Raw genomic sequence first — 7,688 nt, 5'->3', positions numbered from 1 at the left:
CCATGAGACTGGGAACCCTTGCCTTGTTCCTGGTTTGAGGAAATGCAGTCCATTTCCCCCTACCTACCATAATGTTGTCTATAAGTTTGTCGTGTATGTGATCTTCTTAATGTGTTTTTATAGGTATTAAAGATTTATTTATTTGTGTGTGGGGTGTGTGTATGTGTGTGCACGTGCATGAGTTTATGCCAACATGTGCATGCAGGTGCCTGTGGAGGTCAGAAGAGGGCATTGGATCCCATGGTGCAGGAATTACTAGGAGCTTTGAGCTAACTTTGTGGGAGCTGGTAACCAAACCCAGGTCCTCTGCAAAAGCAGTAAAGGCTCTTAACTGCAGAGCCATCTCTCTTGCCCCTTAATATGGTTTTGAACATGACTTACAAGACTTTTTTTGTGTGAATTTGTATGTCTGTGTTCATGAGGGAAATCATTAGTAATTTAGTTTGCGTTGTGCTCTTATCCAGTTTTGGTATCAGAGTAACATTGGCTTCACAGAATGGTTTTGGTAGTGTTCTTTTTCTCTTTTATGGAACAGTTTGATGTCGCCACTTCCATAAATGTTTTGTAGAATTTCATAGTAAATTCATCCTGTGCTGGATTTTTTGCTGTTGGGAGACTTTTTCTTACGGTTTTAATCTCATTGTTTATTGTGGATTTGTTTATATCTTCTTCTTTAAATTTTGGTAACTTATATGAGTCTAGAATTTATTCAATTTTTACTAGATTTTTCCAATTATTTGGAATATATGTTTTCTAAGTACTGACCAATGAACCTTTAGATTTCAGTGGAATTGGTTGTAATCTCTATTTTTCATCTCTGATTTTATAAATTTGTGTCTTCCTGTTTTCATTAAACAAGCTATATGCTTGTTTACCTTTCCAGTGAAACAACTTTTCTCTGTGACTTATTCCATGTTTTGTTTTATACTCTGTATTTCATTTTTTCCCTGATCTTTATTACTTCTTTCCTTCTACTTTGGGGTTTGGCATGTTCTTGTTTTTATAATACCTTGAGTTGCATCATTAGGTTCTATAACTTAACCTCTCTTATTTTTTAATGTATGCACTCAAAGCTTAATTTTTTCTCTTTCAACTACATTAGCCATATTCCACATGTGCTTTCATTTTCATTTCATTCTAGGAATTAAAAAAGTTTTCTCCAAGATTTCTTCATTGACAAACTAGTCATTCAAAAGTATACTTTCAACATCTAGTTATTTGTTTACTTTCTCTTCCTATTGATTTCTAGTTTTCTTCCATTGTGATCTGATAAGATACAAGAATTTTTTGGATTGGGTGACTAATTTTTATTTATTTATTTTCTGATATTTTAATACATAAGTTCTGTATTTCCATCATTTCCATCCCTCCCAACCCCCTTCCAACTCCTCACATGCTCCCTCTTCTCCCTCTCAAGTTCTTGTCCTTTTCTTTGATTGCTATTGTTACATATACATACATATATTTATAAACACACACATAATGCACTGAGTCTATTTAGTGGTGCTCATATGTACATGTGTTTAGGGCTGACCACTTGGGTCAGAATAAATGAAAATCACAGTACCAGGCATGGGGTACCTTCCTATGAGTTATTGATAAGGAAAGTGACAGAGATCCCTGAAACAACACAGGCTATTGCCATTGCACTTCGTTACCTACCATAACTACAAGCTAAGGCTTTAATGCTGAAGGCACCTCAAACTGGCTGCAGGGAGGGCATAGAGAACGCAATCTCAAATTGGCCTGGAAATTTCCTCCATACTTGCTAGCTTTCATAGTACTGGAGGGTGTTGTTGGAGGAGACAAGAAATCAGTGACCTTACTCAATGCTAGACACTGCATGCTGCAGTACTACCTGCCAGGCAAGGTGTTCGTACTGGTGAAATAGTGGCATGAATTTTGCAGAGTAACCAACCACTTTCTGACTGGATTTGAGGCCTGCTCCACAGGAAGAAATTCATGCTTGATACTGTAAGCCTGGGTGAAAAGTTCATGGCTTTGGGAAGGCATAGGCCCTAATCTACTTTTGTTTGGCTAAGTAGTCATGCTGTCAAACTGTTTTCTAAATATTTGTCTTTTAAGTGTTTGATTTATTATTTCTTTTATTATATGTATATGAGTGTATTGCCCACATATATGTAAGTGCACCCTTGTTATGCAATGCCCACAGAGGTCAGAAGAAGGTGTTGGATATCCTGGAGGTGGAGTTAAGGAGAGTTGTTAGCTGCCATGGGGGGACTGGGAACCAAACCCAGGTCCCCTGCAAGAGCAGTCAATGCTTTTAACTGCTGAGCAGTCTTTCTAGCCCCAAATAACTGGATTTTGGGGGGGGGGGTTGGCCTGTTTGAGACAGGATCTCCTTGTAGCACCAGCTGCCTGGCACTTTCTGTGTAGACCAGTCTGGTCTCAATCTCACAGAGGTCCACCTGACTCAGCCTCCCAAGTCCTGGGACTCAAATATTTATCTTTATACCCACAGACTTGGGTTGTTCTCAACCTTGATCAGAGAAGCTTCTTTTTGTAGTGGATAGCACTAAATGTAGAGACTCATAAGGAGTCAAAATACAGAAAATAAAAGACTTTGAGAACTCATCCATAATGAGGGATCATTGTCAATGCTTCCACCAAGGGTTGGAGGAATACCACAGAAGATGAGGCAGAAAGAACGTAAGAAGAGGAGGATAAGGAGGAGAGCTGTGAAATGCTGTTTTATGGACATGACATGGCCAATGTGCTCATGAACACACAGGAGTTGTGGTTACCTATACAAGCCTTGCACAATATAAAGGCAGCCCAAATTCCAGCATAGATGGAAAAGAAGCTCGTGAGGTCTCACCCATAACATAGTAGCCATTGGCAGTTATAGCTGCTGGGGGAGGGAGGGTCATTTTTCTTTGGGGGTGTGGACACAGGTAGGCTGCTCATGCTGCAGTGGATGGCCTTGTACCCATGCACAAATAAGCAGGACTGAATGGACTCAGTGCATTATTAGAGTAATAAAAGAGGACATGAAGTTAGGGGGTGGACATTTGCAGGGAGATCCCAGGGGATTTGGAAGGGGGGGAATGGGGGTGAGGTGGGATATGATCACAGTTCATTGTATACACATCTGAAGTTCTCAGAAGAATTAAAAAACTTTTTTAAATGATCCAAACAAAATTAAGAATATGAGTGAAAAGATGTCTTATGGAAGGAAAGAGACTAGAGAAAATAGAGAAGAAAAAAGAAAAAGGACTTTTTCCTAATAATGTAAAAATTAGAAACCAAAGATAAATGTCAGAAGAGAAATAAAAACAAAAATATGTTTTTTAAAAAACATCAAACAAAAAAAGCAAATTTCTGATAATATATAGTAAAACTCTTCTAAAAATACTGTAAAGAGAAAAGGGAAAATAAGGATCAAAAAGGAGAGGGAGAATGAGGAGGAGAAAATAAAGGAGGAGGAGGAGTGGAGAAAAGAAAAATAAAAGGAGCAGGAGGACTAGGGGAAGCAAAAGATTGTTCAGAGGTGGAAATGCATTATAAAATTAGATGAATATATGAAGGAAATTAAAGATAAACCATATGTTAACTATAAAAGAAACATCTTGTAAAGAAAATCTTATAATAAAATACAAAAAGTGGAGAAGCACAGTGCCAATTTTTTTTTCTAAAGAAGATGTTGGAACACTTTCTTTATGGGTTCTTAACATTAGAGTTGAACTTGTGGGGTCTTGCCTTTTCTGTCTTTATGCTGATATTGAGCCTGTATTGGACAAGTATCCAGTGTCCACCAGAGATGGCTTCACTTTAGTAATTGTTGTGTAACACTGTTTGTGGGGAGATGTAAACAAATATCTACTCAGCCCAGATAGGGAACCAACCACAGATTGAAGAATACCATTAAAGTCCAACTTGGTGAACCAATGTGCTTATTAGGGTTAACGACAGGAGCATGGGTGAGGGACTACCTACAGGAGCATGAACAACTGAAAGGCAGGTGCATTACCAAAACTTCACTCCAGCCTGGGTGACAACTCATGAAACCTGGTATCCTGGAACTCTCTGCTTGATTTCTAGGGAAGCTGGAAAGATCTGAGTCTCCTCAATAGTTATTGCTGCTTATTTAAAAGAACTGCTTGTTGACAATAGGATCTTGTGCACCTGGTAAATTTCAGGACTTCCCAAGACTTCTACATACTTTATTTCCTAAGTTATGAACTTTCTTCTATGATGAAAGGTTTCAACTCTGAGAAAATTGCTATACAATAGTATTTTATCTTCTTGCATTCCAGAGACCTCTCCTGACTACCTGAGCTTTGCATTCTGTGGGTTGGACATGATCGCTCACCCTCCTGAGGCATCTGAGCTTATAACACCTAGGGTAGCTACTGTTCTAGCTGGAGGTGTCTCCCAATTTTGTTGGGAGTGTGGGAAGCAAGCACAGCAGTAGAAGCAGATGACCTGTTGTCATACTTTTAAGACCTTGGATGCAGCTATGAGTGTGAAGTACAATGCGGGTGCTCCAGAGAGCTTTGTAAGCTCTCTAACAATGAATGGTAGTTCAGTAGCTCTAGAGGTTAATCAGACCATACCCCGATGAGATCTGGTTAGGCAACCAAGGGTGGAGTAACTTGTCCCTATTCACTTCACTGCCTGAGCGGAATCTTGTGATGCCTGTACTATTTTGCTTGTCAGTGTCTCATCCTCTTATTCCCCACAACTGCCTCCTTGAGCTGTTAAATTCTGGCTTTCATGTGGGTGTTCTCATGTTCAGGTACCAAGTATAAGTCAGTTTCAAACAATAGATATTCTCTTATAATGGCATCCATCCGTTGCCTTCCGAGTCATACACAGTGACACAATGATACAACTGTCTACTGCTGACCCATCTCCCTGAGGAATCACTATCTAATGAAAACCTGAAACTGGATTTTATACTGGTCAGAGTTATAGACTTGTCCAGAGGGAAAGACTGATAGTATTTTCACCCAGGGCACCTGACATTACCTTTTTTCCCCCCAATTAGAGCCTCGCTTTATTTCTGACCTTCCCTTAGTGGGGTGGGCTGGAGATGGGATTTCTCTATATACCTTAGGCTTGCCTTGAATTTGAGATCTTCCTTCCCTAGTTGACTCAGCCTTGCAGTATAGCACAGAAGATTTTCTCCAAATGGACACAGATATGTGGTCCCCATATCAACTCAGCATGCCAATGAGCTGAAAGTTACTAACTTGGCAGTGGTTTAAGATCAGGCTCCCAAGACCCTTGTCCCAGTAGCACTGGGAGGGATTTAGGACTAAATGCTGTGGATGTTGCTAAGACCCGAGTTCTTCAGCTGACTGGCACTCCGACATATTTCGATGTTTCCTGTCTGATTTCTTAAGCAGGCTGGATTTCAACCAGAGGGTATCCAAGGGGGTGCAATTCCTGGGTCTCTTATATAGTTATCCACAAAGTAAGAACACATCATTTATATAAAGGTTTTGGAGAAGTCCTGCTTTTGTAAATGAGCAGAATATGTACAAGAGTACCACATTTTGACTCAGAAATATGTGTTTGGACTCATACTGACAAAAGAAAATTTCTGAAGGTGACTCATTCTACCCAGGTAAAGAAAAAATGGTGTCTCAATGCCAAAGACTTTCCATTCCTAACTCCTCAATTTTGGACAACCCACAGAGCCTTCTACTTTCTGTACATAGTCTTTGACAAAATCCAGTCTCTTGCAGCACAGCTGGATGACCTATTTTCTCCGATTCACCCAGTGTAAGAGGTGGGCTTGAAATTGATTCACAGTGTCATCTTCGATGCAAAAGTCTGAAAATATCCTAAAGGGCCACCTCATTCCCATCCCAGGACCTTCGCTGTCTGTTTCAGAATCACTTGAGACCTCTGATGAGCAGACACGGGGCATGGCTCTGTTCTGATCCACACTCTGTAAATCAAGCACATGTAGTTTCCAATTCCTGGGGTGAACCTCCTTGGCAAGCAGCATATCAAGCCCATCCAGGTTGACTTCTGAGGTATCCAGGTGGAGTGTGTTCATCCAGGCACCTAAGGGCAAGTAAGGGAATGGGCAGGCCTGTACCTTTGACTTCAAGACATCCACAAAAATCTGTAAGAAGATCTCCGTGAGTAGGTCCTCCAGGTAAGAGACAGCCAAGACTTAGCCTTACTATCAACAAATACACAGAATATAAATATATAGGTGATATAAATCATAGGTTCTTAAACTGTGGGTGACACCCCCATATGGGGTTAAGTAAGTGAATGTTGGGATCATGACAACTTTGGTAATAACAAACTGTTTCTGAAAATGCAGCAACCAAAAATTAATTCACATGTCAGGTGTGATTGTGCATGCATGTAATCCCAGCACTAAGTAGGCAGAGGCAGGTGTACCTCTGTGAGAGTGAGGCCAGCCTGGTATACATAGTAAGCTCCAGGCCAGTTGGGGCTACGGGAGACCCTGTTTAAAAAAAATAAATTCAGAATCAAACACATAATGAATCTGTGGTAACACTTGTGCTATATTATGCACTGTGTTTCTCAGCACATAGCATATGTGCATTGTACCATTATGGGCCATCATGCCATGCAGTACCAACATATACTGCTTCCTGAATGTGTTCTCTGGCATTAACAAAATAAAACTAGAATTCAGCACTTCATATTTCAAATATGAAGTCTCAAGAGAAATGCATGTGCATCAAACTAAGTGAAAATGAAAGTAAAATATATCAAATTTTGTGGGAATAAAGCAAAAGCAGAATGAAAGGGAAATTTATAGCAATAAATGTTTACATCTGAACAGAGGAAATTCCTCAAATCAGTGTTCTAAGTTCTTATCTCTAGAAATTAGTAAAGAAGAAAAGTGAAGTGAAGGAAAGCAGAAATAGTAAAACAAAGAATAAAAACCAATTAATTCTGGGCTAGCGAGATGACTCAGCAGGTAGAAACACATGCTACCAAAAAGTGGTGGGAGATATGGGAGGAGTTGGAAGGGAGGAAGTGGGCATGGATTTGATCAAAGCACTTTATATGCTGGTATGAAATTCTCAATAAATTATTAAAATAAAAAGACATGCTACCAGGCCTCATGACCTGACTCCTACAAATTATCCTCTGCCTTCCACACGTGTGCAGTGACTCCTCGCGCACACACAAATAAATACATGTAAAAACTTAAACAATGAAATTTTAAACAAAAAAGTTATTAATGAAAAATCTGGCTATTAAAAATATATAATTCAAAATCTGGTAGCAACACTAAACAAAGGGGAAAAAAGCAGTACAGTCATTAGGAATGAAAATACAAACTAGACCCCACAGACAACAAAATGAGAGCAACTATGGAAACCTTTATGCGTATAAATTGGACAAGTTGGGGCTGGAGAGATGGTTCAGCAGTTAAGAGCATTGGCTGCTCTTGCAGAAGACCCAGGTTCGATTTCCAGCACCCACATGGTGGCTAACAACCATCTGTAACTCCAGTACCAGGGGATAAGACACCCTCTTATGACCTCTGCTGGCACTTACCTACATGCAGGCTATATACTCATACACATAAAAGTAATAAAATATTTTAAAAATTAATTGGACAAGTTACACAAAAGGGACTAGTTCCTCTCAAATGTGGTTCATATATACAATGGAGTTTTACTCAGCAGTAAAGAAAGATGAAATCATGAAATTTGCAGGTA

General features: G+C 39.6%; 1 protein-coding gene and 1 pseudogene across 7 annotated transcripts in view; both read left to right on the top strand.

Moving 5' to 3' along the window:
* Positions 1 to 7,688, top strand: part of Zc4h2 (zinc finger C4H2-type containing) — a 51,484-nt gene that overhangs the window by 15,482 nt on the left and 28,314 nt on the right. The window lies entirely within an intron of this gene.
* The window catches only part of LOC103743166, an 18,266-nt pseudogene continuing 17,503 nt past the window's right edge, over positions 6,926 to 7,688 (top strand).

This window comes from Nannospalax galili, unplaced genomic scaffold, assembly GCF_000622305.1.
Source record: "Nannospalax galili isolate Female #2095 unplaced genomic scaffold, S.galili_v1.0 scaffold280, whole genome shotgun sequence".
In the NCBI taxonomy this organism is placed as follows: Eukaryota; Metazoa; Chordata; class Mammalia; order Rodentia; family Spalacidae; genus Nannospalax; species Nannospalax galili.
This window is presented reverse-complemented; position numbering and strand designations above follow the sequence as displayed.